Genomic DNA, 18,984 nt, shown 5'->3' with positions numbered 1-18,984 from the left:
GTCGTCAGACTGCACGATTTAAAGAATAGGTAATAGCGAAATCTTGTGGCCAGAAGGTAGCATTACAACAAGGACGTGCAAGAAACGATACTCAGTACCCAGTGACGGCCGTCACTAGACCTAATACATTACTGGGGCACAGCGGGGCACTGGAGAGCAAGCAAAGAATGTTTTTAGCATGTATTTTATTGTTATAAATCAGAAATAGCGCTTTAATCTTTATATAATTTAACCAAAATACAAGTTTCTGAAAAAATTACTAGAGATGCACGATAATATCGGTCACCGATAATTATCGGCCGATAATGGCAATTATGACGTCACACAGATAATCCAGATAAAACAAAATTCAACCGATAATGCAATCCGATAATTATATACTTGATTTAGCCTCCAAATGTGCGCAATCAACAGTTTTGTCCAATTCTGCTAGATTTAACGAGGTGTTTTTGCAGTGTAGGAATGTGATATATGTTAGGAATGGCTTACTTTTAAAGGCATTTTTGTGCAACTTGGGTGTTTACTCTCTAAGTAATTGTTGCCAAAAGTGTACCATTACACAATGTCATTGCCATTGTTTAGATGTTGGAATTTACTACTTGTTCACATTTGATGTGGGGGGAAAAATAGCACCAAATTACATTTCTGCACAGTAACATTTGATCTTTGTATATTTTAAAATTTTACATACATATTTGAATATAATTATCGGTGTGACATTATCGGTTATCGGGTGGAAGGGGCAGGAAATTATCGTTATCGATATCGGTTGAAAAATGTATTATCGTGCATCACTAAAAATTACTTTTTTGTTATTCAGCCATCAGTATTCAAAATCAAAATTGGGACGTCCCTTGTTGATTATCAGTTCACCCCTGCTCATGCTCATCAACTTCCATCTCTCCTATCTACATGATAGGGAATTCTTTGTGTCAATCGGAAACCATCAGTCAGAACGAACCAAATTCACGTGTGGAGTCCCTCAAGGGTCAATTCTTGGACCACTCTTATTTAACATCTATATGCTTCCGTTACCTCAGATAATGGAACAGTATGACATCTCCTATCACGCCTATGCAGATGACACACAACTGTACATTTCTGTGTCCCCACATGATTATAGTCCCTTAGTCTCCCTGAGTAAATGCATTCATCAAATCAATGAATGGATGTGCCAGAATTTTCTCCAGTTAAATGTGGAGAAGACAGAGGTGATCATTTTTGGGCCAAAAAAGGAAAGGTCAAAGATAAGCAGGCAACTTAGCACAATGTCACTTACAGCTACATATCAGGTCAGAAACCTTGGCGTAATTATTGACTCAGACCTAAAATTTGATAGCCATCTAAAGCTCGTCACTAAATCTGCTTATTACCACCTAAAAAATATAACCAGAATTAAGGGGCTTCTGACTCAACAAGACATGGAAAAACTTATGCATGCATTCATTTTCAGCAGATTGGACTATTGCAATGGTATATTTATGGGTCTTGATAAAAAATCAGTCAGGAAGCTGCAGCTAGTACAGAATGCTGCAGCCAGAGTCCTTACAAATACAAGGAAGCTGGACCACATTACACCGGTTTTGAAATCGCTACACTGGCTTCCAGTGAGTCAAAGGATAGACTATAAAATACTACTGCTCGTCTACAAAACAATTAATGGCCTTGGACCAAAATACATGCTTGACTTGTTAGATTCCTAGGAGACATCTAGACCCCTAAGGTCGTCTGGAACCGGTCTTCTGCATGTTCCAAGAACAAGAACCAAGCAGGGTGAGGCAGCATTTAGTTATTATGTTCCAATTTACCTGAATGTCTGAAGTATGCTCAAACTGTTAGCTCTAATAAATCAGGGCTAAAAACTCTTTTGTTTAGCACTGCATATCCATACCTGTCTATATATTTCAATCTACTTGCTTTCTATTCCTCTTGTGCTAATCTCCATTGCTGATTTCAATTATTATTAGTAGTAGTAGTTTTTGTTTTATTTTTATTTATTTATTTTTATTGTATTTGTGATTAAATGCAATCTGTATGTATAATTTTATTTCCGATTTTGATTGTCTTGGTTTTTTACGTTGTATTGATTTAAATGTGATTTTTATGATTTTCATGTGATGTAAAGCACTTTGAATTGCCTTGTGTTGAATTGTGCTATATAAATAAATTTGCCTTGCCTTGCCTCCTGTACTTCTTCCTATAATTTCCTTCTCTACTTTGTCTGGACAGAAATGGGGCTATATCACTGTAACTGTTATGCAATTGATAGTGTTTCTCAACTGGTAGGTTGTGACCCAAAAGTAGCTTATAATAGCCCAGGTGGGTTACCTAGCTTACCTCTCTCATACCCCGTATTAATCCTTTCTGCGAGCAAATAACTTTCTAATATCCATTTGCAAGAGGAATGCTGTTTGAGTCGGATCGATTTAAAAACTATTACATGTTGTTACAGATTACAGGGACTGCAGTAACAAATACAATGCTTGTAAAATAGCTGGAAATTATGATGAGCACACATACAAAATTGTTAGAGGTTATATCCCAAAGATAGTAATTAAGTCGTACAGTTTGATTCTATTTATTTTGGTCATATAAACAAATAGCAATAAATAGTAGCATCAGTACTGACACAGTTCAAACACCACATATCATCCTAACTCAAATATTAGACAAAGCTCTTGAGTGAGACCCTCTCACTCAAATCGCATTTAATTTTCATTGTATTCGTAGCCGCTTAGCTAAAGCAAGGCACTTAATCTGCTACTTCAATTTGCGACCAGAGTAGTTTACCACAATTAACTGCATGATATATGAAGAGTAAAGTTGAACCATTTAAATTCAAAATTCATGGGAATAGGCGACCAAGCAAACATCAACACGGAGGTAAAAATGAACAAGGATGTGCAATTTATTTGACGGCATGATTGGCACACGCATCGTGATATTGATGCTGCATTCATGTCTTGTTGGAGTAATTGAAAGAAAATAATTCTCTATTTCATGGCATATATAAAAAGCACCACACAGTCACTCAATTTATGATGAATCGTTGGAGCATTAAAATAGGCTACTCCTCTTTGTAGCAACCATGTTTTTAAGCCCACATTACGAGTTTACAACGCATCAGAATGATTTTCCAACTTGGCAACTCGGATCTCCTGACATACAGAAACGCAACATATCTCTCCAAGGTGCTTCGTGGAAGTGTCAACTCAAATGTCTATCGTAGCTAAAGTTACATGCATAAATTACCATATTAAGGAGCCATGTGCAGATTGTGTATATCAGACATGTCCAAAGTCCGGCCCGGGGGCCAAATGCATTCCGTGGTCAAATTTCATCCTGCCCCCAACCTCTGTCATAAAATCAATATCATCTGGCCCGCACACAGACCTAACAAATTGGTCAGCAGTACTGCCACCAGCATATGAAGTAGCTTATACACTAAATGCTGTTCCTCATTTACCCACTAAAAGGCAGCAGTACTCTAAGCAACATTACCCCGTGTGACCCTTTACTCCAAATTTTCTAAAATGGCGACAATCAGCAAAAAAAAGAAAACAGACTGCGACGGCCGACGCTTCAAGGATAGGTGGAAATTGGACTATTTCTTCACTAAAATACGCAACAACTGTGTCTGCCTCATTTCCAAAGAGACAGTCGCTGTTTTAAAAGAGTTCAATGTGAGGCGATATTACCAAACAAGAGATGCTGACATGTACAAGATTACAGGGAAGATATATAGCGAGAAATTGAAGCAACTTGAAGTTAGTTTAATTTTACAGAAGCAGTATTTCGCAAGAGCCCGAGAGATGAAAGAGAACGCCACAAAGGCTATTTGCGCGATTGTTGAAATTATTAATTGAAAAAAGATAGTAAAGCAAATGTGACACACAGAATGGTTTGCTAAAATTTGCTTAAATATATTGTTCTACGTAAAGGACATCAGTCACGATCAGCCCCCCACATTTTTACCACACCAAATTTGACCCCCTTTGCAAAAAGTTTGGACACCCCTGATGTATATAGAGTGAATAGAGTAATATGACCATATTAAATAGGCGCATTCTGTAGATTATGCTATGTAAACTTGAAACTGTGTGAGTGTTTTTTGTTGTTGTTGTTGGTTTTTTTAACCGGTGAAATTAATACTGGGCCACATGCCCCAGTGAAATATGCCTGGCACCGCCCATGCCCTGTGCAATACTGGGTTTTGTGTTTTTCGTTCCAAAATAAATCCAATTGAGTTCCACTTACCCAGTAGCATGAACAAAATACACACCTTTTTATCAAAATAACTACAAGGTAACTTGCACATACAGTAAATAATATGGAATAATTTTAATGAATTGACTGAGCTGTGAATTGTATTATTAGATTATAATAATCAATTATGATAATTAACTTTTCATGGTAAGGGTTTGGTGAAGAGAGAAGCTGAAGGTGGTGAAGTTACTGTCTGAAAGGGTTTTCTGCCATTGTACTTATGTCTTGAATTTTAATGGTAGTCACACACCACTATTTGCATTTTTTATAGATACAGTATTTTTGAGATTTTGTTTCCCCTTGTATTCATAATATACTTATTGAGCTGTAGCACTGAATTTTAAAACCGACATAAAAAGCATTCACAACAATTCATTTTGACATGCAAGGTGGTGCTTAGTGTCGCACATTCGTGAAGAGGGCAGCATTCTGGTAACAACCAAGTATCACTTTACTTAAATTAATCTGATGGGAAAAAAAAAAAAAAGGAAAAAAAGAAAAGTGGTTTTCCATCTTGCCGCTTAAGTGCAGATTGCTCTAGAGCAGGGGTCTCAAACCGGTCCTCAAAGGGCCGCAGTGGGTACTGGATTTCATTCCAACCAAACGAGAACAATCCCTTTTCACCAATCTGGTGTCTAACAAGTGTAATCAGTTAATTGCAGTCAGGTGCTGTTTACTTTAGCAGAAACCTCATTGGTTGAACTGTCTGTTTTGGATCTGTTGGAACAAAGACCAGGACCCACTGTGGCCCTTTGTGGAATCGGTTTGAGACCCCTGCTCTAGAGTCTCAAAACATTTTGATGAGATTATGAAATCCCGAATTTTTTTTTTTTAATTGTGCGTTGAGAAATGTAGTTCTGGACTACTTGCTCATGCAATTTTTCACAAAGTAGTGAACCTCACCATATCCTTGCTTGTGAGGAGCTCAGTCTCTTTGGGGCTCATCCAATCATGACACCCACTTGTTTTCAGATAACCTATTAACTTTTAGAATGGTCCACACTGTATTTATTCATTTATTTTTTTGGCATTTGTAAAATTTCTCATTCCTTAGTTCCCCTTGCCCCTGCTTCACTTTTTTTGCGGGCATCAAATTCAAAATTGGAGAAAATTTGCCAAAAACAAATCAAATCAATAAAGTTATCAGTGTGAATATTAGATATCTTGTTGTAGTCGTGTATTCAGTTGGATACGTATTTCAATCCAAAGATCCAAATTTTCTCGTGAACTTGGTATTCGTAGAAAAAGATAGCCAGTAAAGATGGGTACCGTACATTGATGACTACCTTCTAACGGTTGGTAAATAGCTACAAGGACAGGTAAATAATAAGATAAATAATAGGCACGTAATTAGATAAATGATAGGTAGACAGATGGATACATGTTTGGATTGGTGGATGAGCTACCGGAAGATAGGAAGATCAATATACTGTTTGATTTATGTGGCGATAGGTCAATTGATGGCCAGACAGACAGATCGAACACTGATACTTGTAGGTTTACAGAGGAAGGTTTATACATCAGTACGACGCTCATGCTGTTCATTGCTTACACACACTAATGACTTTGAGCCCAATTAAATGCAATTATCATACACTGTATAAAGAGAGTGTTAAAAAGTCATGATTGTTTTAAATGTTACTGCAGTATGGCACTGCAGTGCAATTTAAGTGCATTAAGATGTGATCTAGTTCCACAAAAAAAATATTTGCCATAAGCAAACCTGGCTTTATTTATAACTATTTGTTTCAGTAAAACTACAAATGGAGAATTTTAATATTTGATACTATGAATGTATTAGGTCTGGAATAAAGTCCAATATAACAGTGTTTCTAAAAAATGTTCAGTACATCTTTCCCATTGGTATAATGGAAGGTAGACCACTATTCTTTAAATCTGCAGCAACAATGGGCCTGCATGGTATTATTTTTTTCTTCATAAAATACAAGTGTTGCTTAGCTTATCTTCATTTGATTTTTGAGGGATCCCAAACAACAATAAACTTGAACTTGAAATTATATTCTTTGAATTCAGAGAGACAATGGATGTGTCAGTCTGTTTGGAATTGCATGGTGATTGATGAATCTGCGCTTAAGATTGTGTCAAAGCATAAGTTGACCTGAACCTCACGGTCATGGTTATAAATAATAGATACAAGTAGAAGAGTCGATAAAGAATCAACCATAAAGTGACTCATGGACCACTTGGGATTTCATCTTGACCACTCTTTGAGAAGAAAACACCGGAAACACTAGGATGAATTTTGCAGCAATCGTAGAAGACTGTATTCATTTGGATAAAGGGTGTAGGTGGAGAAGAATTAAAATGGCAGCAATGCCAATTATGGCCTGAGTGGCATATGCAGCTATGTAATTTGGAGAGAACACCTCCAGCACTCTGCTTGTGTGTGTGTGTGCAATGGTCACCTGGCAGTGCTGCTAATGCCCGCTTCATCCTACGCTGGGCAGGCCGTGGCCCCGTGGCACTCCCCCCTCGCAGCCCAGGCAATTATGTTTGGTTTCACACGGTGAAAAGGGTTAATTGGCAGTGCCCACGCGCCTGATTGGACCTGTTTCACGCCTGTCGGCCTTCATCCCGTCAAAGAAAGCCCCCCCATTCCACCGGGAGACCATTATTAGAACACTCACATAGTCACTCCTCATGGACATGCACACACAGTGTTTTTGAAATGTAATGTTCTTATCATAGCACACATGAGTGGGAGATACGAGCACACAAACAGCAGTGCACTCATTGGAGTATGCTCACGCTGGTGTGCTGGCTCCCGGTCTAGTGTTCACCACAAGGGGTCAGTGTTGCTTCAGTCATTGATCATTCTCACGCTTGCCTGTCCTTCCATCCTCTCCTACCTCTCCTCTCATTATACTCATCATCATCATGCTATCCTCTGAGGACCCACATGATCCATCACGCCACATTGTTCTGTCATTTCAAATCGCTCGTTAAATCCTAATAATGATCGTCTTCTTTCATTATGTAATATTTATGCCATCCTTTTCTCTCGCTCTTTCCTTTTTGAAGTCGATTTTGTCTTTGAGAATGGCTCATTGTCATGTTTCCTTCCAGTGTTATTGTGTGCTTGTCTCTCTGTAAATCCATGTGATCTTGGTTCTTTATTAATAAGGCATAACCCATGGAGCTGCTGGCACCGAACTCCATCTTAGCCGCCATACACGTTCGTTACAGCCAATTAACTGTGCGGACAAAAGGCCCTGCTTAGAGGGTATTGCTTCTGTGAAGCATACGCTTTAGAGATATATAATGGTTTTATAAGTCTTGCAAAGGTGCTTTTGAAAGCTCATGCAATGAACGAGGCTCTCAATATGGTCTACTTTCCTGAGAATTCAGTTGGATTTCATGATCATCCTTTTTCTATTACATTTACCTGGGGCCCAGCCTGGACAATTGACTGCTAATTAAAGTGCACATTTTGATATTCCCACCTAAGCACCAGTTCGTGTTTGGAGTTTAGGTAAAGAAGTATACATTTGGGACATGGGGGAAAAGCCAGCATTCCCAGATGAAAACCCCAGGGGATTAACCAGGGCTACTAACTCCAAATAGGATTTCATTATTAAAGTAATATACTAATGTACTAATAGGATAGTGATGTACTCTTAATAAAACACCTATTGTTGTCCAACCTCTAGTCTAGTTTCCTGAGAATCAAGTTGGATTTCATGATCATCCTTTTTCTATTACATTTACCTGGAGCCCAGCCTGGACAACTGACTGCTAATTAAAGTGCACATTTTGATATTCCCATCTAAGCACCAGTTCGTGTTTGGAGTTTAGGTAAAGAAGTATACATTTGGGATTCCCAGATGAAAACCCCAGGGGATTAACCAGGGCTACTAACTCCAAATAGGATTTCATTATTAAAGTAATATACTAATGTACAAATAGGATAGTGATGTACTCTTAATAAAACACTTAATATTGTTGTCCAACCTCGTATAATTTCCTCGTCTGTGATGGTTTTGTTGTTTATGTGTGGTTTCTAGCAGCGTTATTTTCCTATAAAAGCAGCATTACCATATATACTAAAGTAAATATATACATAGAAAACACTTATACAATCAATAAAATGAATAACATTATGCACAGCGGTAACTGAGTATGGTGAGTGGTGATGTATCCTGACTTTTAAATACTGTTTGAGGACTCGATTTTGTAGGACTTCCTACTTAATTATTGTGAGAACAAGGAACTGTAGTAGCGGAACTGTACACCGGGCAACAATTGCTCGGTGTGCAGCGAACATAACAATCCCCTTACTAACAGTCCTTCATCTCTTTGTTTTTCCTTTTTACGCAAAAAATTGAGCTTTCCGTTCTGTGTCATTGCTGTTAATTCAAAACAGCGACAAGAAAAAAGGCAGAGAAGTGCTGGCTTCAATATGCATTGTTAAAGGGGCGACTACTGTATGTGTGTTTGTGTGTCCTTCTGTTTTTACTTCACACTCAGCGGGTGCATTACTGGCGACCCGAAGAACCCCAGTGTCGAGTGTGAAGACGCTTGGACGTACAATCGCTTTCAATTTTTGGCTAAAATTTGTTTTTGCTCTCACTCTTTCACAGCCGCATGTTTCCATCTTTTTTGCCACAGCAGACCCCCGTCACAAGCTTTCAGCGCGTCTGCCGCCTCAAACTCTTTGTTTAGGACTCAAGGTAGCCAACTCTCCAAGTCACACAAAAGCAAAGCTGTAGTTATGCTTTTCATAACTGTCATTTATAAAGGCAAAAAAAATGACGGTTATTATGAGGGGATAAGTTGAGGTATTTTGTAATTCAAAATCATTTTTTCCACATCCAAATTTCACTCTATTTTTTTCGTCTTATAGTTGGGAGCGGCATATATGTGGATTTTTTTTCTTAAATTCTGTTAAATTTGGGCTGTGCGACTTGTAGTCAGGTGCATGTTGACATTACAGTAATAATTGTGCCCATCCCCATCTCATATGTCAAATTATGATCTTGCGTAAATGCAGATAAAAGGAATTCAGAAGATACATTTGCATAAGACTTGGACAGCCATAAGTAGTTCGTGCGCATTTTTACAGTGACATTGCCAACTAGTGGTCTTCCATGCGTAGAGAATCTTATTCAGTCGTTTTAACAGATCCAGGCAACATAAAGCAAATCAATTCTGTTTTTATGACAGTTTCCCCTTCAATGAGATTTCATTTTAGCCGAAAATCCGTACAAAAATGGAAGTTTCTCTTTACCTCTGGTAAAATTATAAGATTTCCTTTTTCTTTTACACTCACAAAAAGTTATTCATATGAATTTAACAATAATATTTATACTTTCTTTGCTATACTTTTATACTATCTTTTTCATGACTTCTGAGTTCTCATTCATATGTCATAATAAAACAAAGGAGCAGCTGAGTACACAACATGATGAGGTGATTACGCATTTATATTATTGGAGGAAATAACACTGTAAGGCAGTAGTTCTAAACTTTAGTACCCACATTTTACTTTATTTGCGAAGTCCTAACTCACTTTTAATGTAGTTGAGAACAATGGAGAACATTTTTTTTTTTCAAAAGTAGTCTATGACAACTATACTAGAATAGACAAGTTACGGAGGTACTTCTGCTTTACTTCTTTATGTCTGCCTACAACTTCCGTTTTCAATTTTTTTACCATTGACTTCAATGGTGCTGGAGAGGCATCATTCACTAAAAACCCAGAAGGACCACGATTTGGAAATACCGCATCCTTCTGCCATGTCTACATGGCAAGACAACATAAAGAAGTGGCTGAGGTTGACCACAAGTAAAATATCGTATTTTATTGACTCGATAGCAGTGGATGGAAATGCCATCAGGAAGCTCCAAGGCATTCCAGTACCTGCACAGCCACAGTTGGATGTGTCCTCATACATGAACACGGGAATTTTGTCTTCATGAAGGGGGGTGTAGAACCAAGCCAGTGCCTCAATGCTCCGTAGCACAAACCATGGGTGCTGGTAACACAGGAGGGAGACGTCGAAACTGCAGGCTGTACATGTATTGCGGGTCCCGGGCGTTTGTGTAATAACACTGCTGCTGTCTTATGGAAGGTACAGTATGTGCTCCAAAAATATGAAACCTAAAATCTGGCGCATGAAACAACTTTTTGCCTTTGCTATTGATTTTACGATAATGATTGAAATTATGATCTTTATATTATTTGCTACAACTATTGCTGCTAGCCTGTTGCTAATCAGTATGTGTTGGATGGCACCACATAAAAGCAAGTTTTACAAGTTTTTTGTTCGTTTGTTTACAGGTGGAAAAACGCTGTTAGACTAGGGAATATAAGTTAATGTGCCACACAGCAACACCTACTGTACGTTGGTGGACATATATTGAGACTACGTCGTTCTACCGGGGGGGGGGGGGGGGGTCTGAATGCCGCCGAGGGTCTCTTAATGTCGGGTGAAAGTTTGGCTCCCTTAAGTTCTGTCTGACAACACATTCCTCGTATGCTCAACATTCGTTAATATTTTTCTAATAATTTTATAAATTGTGATTTATTGACCTGTTTTGCACATGCACCAATCGTTTTAAATAAAACAAGAAAGGGAATCATGATGTCCAAATGTTTTTTATTGTGATATCTGCAATAAAAAAGAATGACATACTATTTTTGTTTATATGTACATACTTTGTAGTATTTCCTTGTAATAACAAAATCCCTGTCAGCGGGCGGCTGGGCAGAAATTTCATGCAGCGGTCCCACTGCCCCAAGCCGAGCGCTCCTATTTTAATGCATACATTGCGCTACCCTCCCCACACAATCCTATCACGGTGCTGGGTAATGGCCGCCAGTTTGGAACCTGGCAGCCACAGTAACAGGGTGGTAGGTGGGTCCCATACTTTTTCTCTATGGTGTGGCTCCCGGGGCGTGGCCTCCCCTCTGCCTGGAGTGCCGGCCGCGGGAGTTGGGGGAGGTCGGGGTTCCGATCTCGCGTTGCCTCGCGGCGGCTCCTCGGCGTTGTCCAGCTTCCAGTTTCTTCTCTGCCTGGGTATCCGCCCTGCGCTCCGCCGCGGCGTGCTGTGCCGGTTGGGGGGCTGTGGCTGTGGCTTGTGGGCCGGATAGGCGGACTGAGGTGGGGGCGGGCATGAGGTTGGAAGTGCGTCCCCTCTTCCCATCTCTGAGGGCCGGTTGATGAGAGCGCGGGTGGCCCGGGGGAACCAACCTGGATCCCGGGGGGGGGGGGGGGGGGGGGGGGTGACGATGGCTCCTTTGCTGGGCTGCGGGAGGAGGCATGCGCTGCGCCCCCACCCCCCGAGGGGCTGGCTGGGTGGGGGCCGTGGCCCTGGGTTGGCTCTTGCGCGGTGTCTCTGCTCGTCTGCGTGGCTGTCGCGTGATTGGTGGGGCTCGCGTGCGGCTAGATGGGATTGGGCACGCTCGGGTGGGGGGTCCTGGTGCCGGGACTGGTGGTGGAGCGGCTTAGGGTCGGTTGCCAACGGGATTCACATGATTGCTGGGTTCTAGATCACAGAGCTGATTTGTGTACACTCTACCCCTCCCAATCACTCTGGTTATAGACCTCCCCAACCTCCTCCCCTTCTTCCCCTTGTCAACAGGCCCCCCACAAGGTGTCAACCGGAAATACATCTAGCTAACGATAGCACCAACATATTAATAGTTAGTTCAATGTATTTCGTGTTGTTGTTTGTGTTTCTTTTCTTCTGTCCCCCCATAACCCATTCCTGTTCGTTGCTTTGTCATAATAAACGAGACATGTTGAATGATCACAATGGGAGTAAGTCATACTCTCAATGTGAAACATTAAAACTGTTCAGACCAACTGGACACTTAGACTTCCATTCTCCGTGTCAAACAGCTGAACAGGACAGGTTTAAAAAAAAAAAAAAAATAATAATAATAATAATTCCCTGTCAGCCCTTCGGCAAATGTAATATAATGTGTAATTTCATCTAATTTTGGTCACTCAAGTGGCCGGCATATCAATCTATACCTCACGCCAACACAGGCTGACAGGTTGTTATTATTTTGTCCACGAATGATCAACGAAGTGATAAGAACTATCATACAATCTCTTCTATGTCTCATGTACGTCGTGCTGAATCCATTTATGGAGATTCCGTGATTCTGCTTTAATTTTGCAGTTTTAACTTTGTCAAAACACTGCTTACTTTAACCGTAATTCATGTCGTTTTTTCTGAAACGGAAGTTCGAGGCAGACATTGTCCAAGATGGCGCCGCTCATATTTTGCTCAGGAAACTTGTCCATAGTAAGTTACATTTTCATAAACCGTTTCAAAAGCTATTATCACACTTTTGGGTTCCAAATTGAGACTCACTGCTCTTGAGGAAAGTATAACTATGATGTGGCTTATGAGGAACATAGGTTTGACATTGGCAAAATGTTTCAAACATGTAAAATAAAGATAAATAAGGTCATTGTTTTGTGTCTCTATGTATCAGTGTTACCATGCATCTTGACCCAATCCAATTTTTTTCTGTGACCCAATACAAGATAAAGTGGCATTACAAATACAGTGATACCTCGGCTCACGAACGCTTAAGCTCACGAACTTTTCGCCTCAAGAACATTAAATTCGCGAGCATATAGTCTCTGCTGGCGAACTAGTTTTCGGCGGACGAACCAAGCCACGCGGTCGGACAGCGCCACGAGAAGCTGACGCACGCTCACGGCGTCCCAGTTCGTCCCCTCCCTTTCGTTGAGTGCGGACGTGGTTTGTGTTTGATAGACATTTTGGACCATATTGAGTGTACTTTTGCTATTATGGGACCGAAAAAGAGTTACATACAGTCCTTATGGAAGGTGACTCGTGTTACCAATTCGCCCTCGTCTGGTAATTGGCGGTGCTTTCAGCTTCCCACCGTCGTGAGAAGTGGACCGGCGAGTCACGTTGGCTCGTTGTCGTCGGTTGTCTTCGGTTCGCCCGATTTCCTCTCCAGAAAGGAGGCGGCGTGCATACAAACACCCAGAGGCGTCGGATGGCTTTTTGTGGGCACTTTTATTAACAACCAAAAGCATGTGGGGGGCACAGCAGTGGAGTCTACGCTAACTGCGCACTTTGCCGGTAACACTCTCCTTCCAAACAGTAACTCCCTCCCTCCTCCTCCCACTCCTCCCACTCCCATACCATCGCAAAGGTAAATAAAACAACTTTATTATACAGTACAGTTTATTTCTTTAATTATAATACAATAGCACACTTATTATACATAAAATAAGGTATATTTTTGTGTAGTTTTAAGGCTTATTTAGTAGAAAATTATGTTTTATGGGGACCTGGGAACGGATTATTCTCATTTTAATGGTTTCTTATGGGAAATAAATGTTCGGAAGACGAACTTTTCGCCTCACGCACACTTTCTGGGAACCAATTATGTTCGTGAGCTGAGGTATCACTGTAGTTGATATACAGGACCAGTTTCTCTTTTTGGCAGCAGACTCAGTTTTGGGTCTGTTCCGAATGTCTTGCTTGCTCTTTTTCATTTTATCACACTAATTGAGTCTGGCTCTGCTCGCTGGCAATGTGTTTTTGGACTTCCAAACATGTTGCCGAAGGTGTTCGTTCGCCAATGGCTGGGCTCCATCATCGCGGCCTGTTTCTGCTCACACAGGCAAGACGGCGAGGATCTTTTCCCACCGTGCCTCCTTGTCACTTTCAGCACTCTGGCACGCTCCCACAAAGTCACCCCCACCCCTCCTTTATTCACACGGACACAAATATCCACATACACGCCGTCATTAGTACACACACGAGCGTGCACAAGTGTGTGCACTCGGTGAGAGTCAGATTGCGTGTGTTCCCTCCCAACTGTGCCTCAGAGGACTGTGAGCGTGTTGCACAGACGAGGACACACACAAATGCGAGTCCTGGTACACACTCCCCATTTCTGCTGGCATCCTGGGAGGGACGTGAGAGAGAGCGGGAGTGAGAGAGAGAGCACGAGCATATGTTGGATAGACGTTTGTCGGAGGGGGGATATTTCTCTTTGGATGTTGTCTCACAAGCTCTGACGGCGTGGCGCAGAAAGAAGGCATTTTTCCCCCGTCCAATTTATTAATCCTTTTAGGCGATGTTCTCTGTTCAGAAATGCAAATTGAATCAATCTGAGGCTGACTTTAAGACTTTTCAAGTGGGATTTAATTAGAAGCCAGGGCCTGCAGTTTTTAATGAGAGAGGGGGTGGAGAAAGAGAGAAAGAGGGGGGAGAAAAAGAGAGTCATGGGGAGGGAGAGTGGGTTTGCGGTTTTGATCTGGGGTCCTACTGGAGAAAGGAGACACAAACACCCACAACGAACACACACACACACACTTACAAACATTCACACATGCACGCAAATTCACCCTGTGTTTGGAGTTTTCCCTCATCCCTGTCTTCTGAGAGTTCAAGCAGACATTTTTTTTTTTTTAAACTCGAAATTCATCTCAAAATCTACCGCCCAAAACTACATAACCATCGACTGAATGAAACTTGACTTTGGACTTCAGTGTTGTTTTGAGGTGAAAAACTCAGGGTTGGAAACATGTTACAATAAAGATGCTTATGGGAGGAAAACCTTCACTTTTGAAAATATTGGGACAGCTCACTCAAAATATGAGATAATTAATACTGTGTATGTTTGCGAATCCTTACTTTATCCCCGAATGGATTGTATCAGTTTTAATGCAGGCCAATTCAACAAATTTACTTTGACATCATTTTAAAATCTAATTTAACATGTGTAGTAGCTTTAAAATTTGACAAATGGAGTAGACATCCTAATTAGATTTTTGATCACTTGAGTGGTATGCATCAAATCAAGACTTTAATGTTTTAGGCTGAAGATTGGTTGAACATATATATACTTATAAAATTGTGACTGACAGAATGCTGAAATGCCATGACCTGCCACCTCATCCACCTTGTGTTTAATAACCTCAACATTTTTCCTTCTGCTCTGTGAGAGACTGTGAGCATGAAAGGCTGAAGAGTGGTTGAAATTTCTCAGTGACATGACTTTGACCTAACTTAACAACTCCAAACTCTTAAAAGCATTCAAATTTATAGAATTATTGGTAAATGAGCTTCACTTGAAAAGCACCTTTCTAACTCAAGGTACTCAAAGCGCTTTTACAACAGTCATCATTCACCCTTCAATAACGCCGCGTCAGGAGAAACTGGAGTGTTAGTATCTTACGCAAGGAAATTGGTTTAGGACGAAACCCACAATCTACAGGTTAGGGGACGACCACTCTCTCACCTGATTGATGCCTCCTCTCTTGCTCTTTACCTTTGTAAAAAAAAAAAAAAAAATCAAAGTTTAAATGTCACTGACAAATTTCCCCAGATAGAATACTGGAATGTTCAAGATTGACCCTCTGCTAGTTGATTCATCTTATGTCAAATATCACTGAAAATCTACAGGCATCTGACTTAAATGCCAAGAATGTTTCCTAAAAGTGTAAAAAGATTGGTTGTAATTTTACAATGAACATAATTAGTGCCTCATTTCCCTTGCGAACAAATAAGAAAATGGATCCAAACTCTCATACGAAGCACATACTGTATACTTATCAACTGGAATTTTCCCAACAGCTACGTTTTGCGTAAGTATCCTAAAATTTTACTATTTAGTTGAAAAAAAGCTTCAAAACATACTGCAATTTGATGATTTGTGATTGATTTAGTTACATTGTCCTCCCCTTGTCTGATATATTTGGAATATTGTCAAGTTCTGAGAAGGGATTGTGAGGAGAAAGTGCACCCAAATGTACAGAATCAGGGAGGCAAGGCACGGTTACAGCTGCAACTTAAAGAAACATTACAGAAGCATCCAAAACGAAGTATTTACTAAATACCAGATCAGATAGTATTAAAAAACTGGAAAACTTACCAATAGAGAAGAACACAGGAACGAAGCATAATGGGATAGCGACAGTATATCTACAAGACTGAAAGAAAGCAGGGAACTAAGTACGAAAAAAATCGACAACACAATAAAGGACATGACGAAGGACTGGCCACGTGAGGCTGAGGGAAGCTAATTTTTTAACAAGGGAAGGTCTGATGAAGACAGGTGGAAATGGAAACCAAATCAGACCGCAAGAACTAAATCACCAACAGTGGAAAAAAATGAAATTAAATCCAAAACATAACACAAACCATGAAAGATATCAACAGTATATGAGTGAAATTCTCGCCTTGATGTTGAATAATATTAAAAATCCCCTGACTTTCAATTGACTTGACAAGAAATATCTTTTACTGATCTTAAATACCAACACAATTTGTGCTCATCATCCATTGAGTACAGTTAAAGAATGCACACTGCTTAGTATCTTGCTTTACATACAGGTCAACTCAGTGAGGAATCTTTCTCAGGGAAACAGTTGTAACGTGCCCGCAATCTCCTTACAAGAGTCTGACCAACGCTTATTTCAAAGAAAGTCCGTTCCGTTTCCCACTCACTTTCGTTTGACTTACTGAGAAGCACTAAGAAATCCAAAAGTGGCATGTCCTCAATCAGCACACACATGTATGGTATGTGTGTCAGAGCCCAAATGTTATTTCTATGTTTATTGTGTTTATTTTTAGTTATTGCCGCTCTTTTGAACATTTATGGACCCTCCCGTCACTCGAGTACCAATGATTGTAACAGACAGCGTCTCCTTCAAAAGAAAATCTGCTGGTTGGATTCATCAGAGACTTTTTCACTGCCATTTGGCTTCTGCACACTCTGGCTGATACATTTTGGGGAAATATGGTGCTGTTAAAAAGGGTGAAGTCAGTCTGTGGTGCCAGGATGTGGTTTTCTTAGGAGCCCTCCACCCTCCTCTCCTTTGCGTTTCCTGTCGCCCACTCAAAGTGGGACTGAGGAAACGGCGTTGGCATTTTTGAGGGCAGATGTGTGACATCTTCATGGCTGTGCCGTCTGATTTTTTTTGTTGTTGTTGTTCCTTTTTGTGTTGAGGAATCCACTAAAGCTGAGTGGGAGGGAAAGGCTTTGACTCATGAGTGCTTCTAAATTGACCATTTCCACTCTTAGAGGTTTCTGTGTGATGTTGTCTCACAGGAGATGTGGTTTGTCTATGAGCAGAAAGAAGGAGCGGCGGCGATAAATGTCAGGAAGATTATTTCAATCTTGCAAAGCTTTAAAACGGGTACGACTAAACATGAAAAGATAGGAAGCAAAACAACAATTTTCTATTCCAGCGGGGTTGACGTTCACTTGCAAAAGACGGAAAAGATGTGAGGACTCCCATTAAAGTCAAAGCAGCCAGCGTGTGCCACCACGAAAACTGTTTGACAACTAACTTGCACTGTCAATGTTTAAACAATACTAATTAATCTCGGTTATAGAAACATGTAATTAATCTCCCTCTCATCCATTATGGCTGTCTCTCTGTCTGCCTGCTCACATTTAATGTAACATGAAAGGAAAACCCGAAGAGCAAATGCTGTGTTGTGGTCCTTGCGGGGAGCTCATTGTGGGACTCACATCAGAGGAGAAGACAGGCCGAGAGACAGACGGACAGACATGTTTTGACAAACAGACAGTTGGTCCAAAACTCCTCCCTATCTTAGCGCTCTGCGCCACCTCTCGCACTCACTCCCTCTCTCTGTGTCTTTGAACTAAGGCCTTCATTAACAATCTGCTGATTAACAAGCTGGGGAACACAGGGGGTAGATGGATCAGAGGCGCAGAGATAGACAGCGAGAGACATGGAGAGAAATAATAAGAGCGAGATGCAAGTTAGACTGCATTCACACTACGCCGCCATGTTCAGACTGCATATTAATTTCCACGGGGCCGAGGCAACAACACTAAAAATACTGCTTCATTAAAAAGGGGGAAGGAAAATAAAAAAAACAGATTGAAAAGTTGGTCTTAGTTCAAACTTAGCCGCAAAATAAGGAAGCACCCAATCAGCCACGTTGTGCATTATATTAATATCATTAAATCTGTCCTTTCCTGGGAAATCAGCCTATTCTAACAATTGCCGTGTTAATTGATTACTAATTGTTCTGTACTCCTCAATTAGGGGGGTTCACAAGTATGTCGTATAGCGTGGTAGCTTCAAGGTGAAATAGAAAGGTTGACGTACAAATGTTTACAAGTTAAATATGTTGTTCACAATATGAGCAGTTGTTCAGACTATATTTTGCTTTGACATAGCAAAATTTCGCACGCTGAAGTGACAGTGAACTCAGCTCAAGTACCTTAAAAAAGTTTGGCAATCTTGAGCAGTTGTTTAAAAAAAGTGGCTATTTAGCTCAATGCAGTACTTGAATCCACTTAGCTTAATGCTAACAAAGAATTCGAACTGCGAGAGCAGTGCTTCTCAATTATTTTCTGTTACGCCCCCCCAAGGAAGACGTAAATGTTTCGCGCCCCCCCCAAACTCTCTGCCGCCACTGTAAATAGTATCATTTGTCTATAAAATTACTATTATAAATACACATCTGCCTAAAATTGTCCTTTTTTTTCTTCTGAAGAAAAAAAGTAACATAGATCAACTTATAATAAAGTATAACTTTATTAACATTGTTTTGTTTGTAACAGAGAAGACTTAACGCGCATCAATTTGCCTGAATTAAAAAAAAAAAAAAAGTCACATCCAAACTGTAAAAAAATACACTCAAGTACAGTACATTTTTGACCATTTGATACAGAAAAATAAAATGTAATAAAATCAGTAAATAATAACAAAT

The sequence above is a fragment of the Corythoichthys intestinalis genome, chromosome 4 (genome assembly GCF_030265065.1).
Source record: "Corythoichthys intestinalis isolate RoL2023-P3 chromosome 4, ASM3026506v1, whole genome shotgun sequence".
In the NCBI taxonomy this organism is placed as follows: Eukaryota; Metazoa; Chordata; class Actinopteri; order Syngnathiformes; family Syngnathidae; genus Corythoichthys; species Corythoichthys intestinalis.
The sequence above is the reverse complement of the archived record's forward strand: the minus strand, read 5'-3'. Positions refer to the sequence as shown.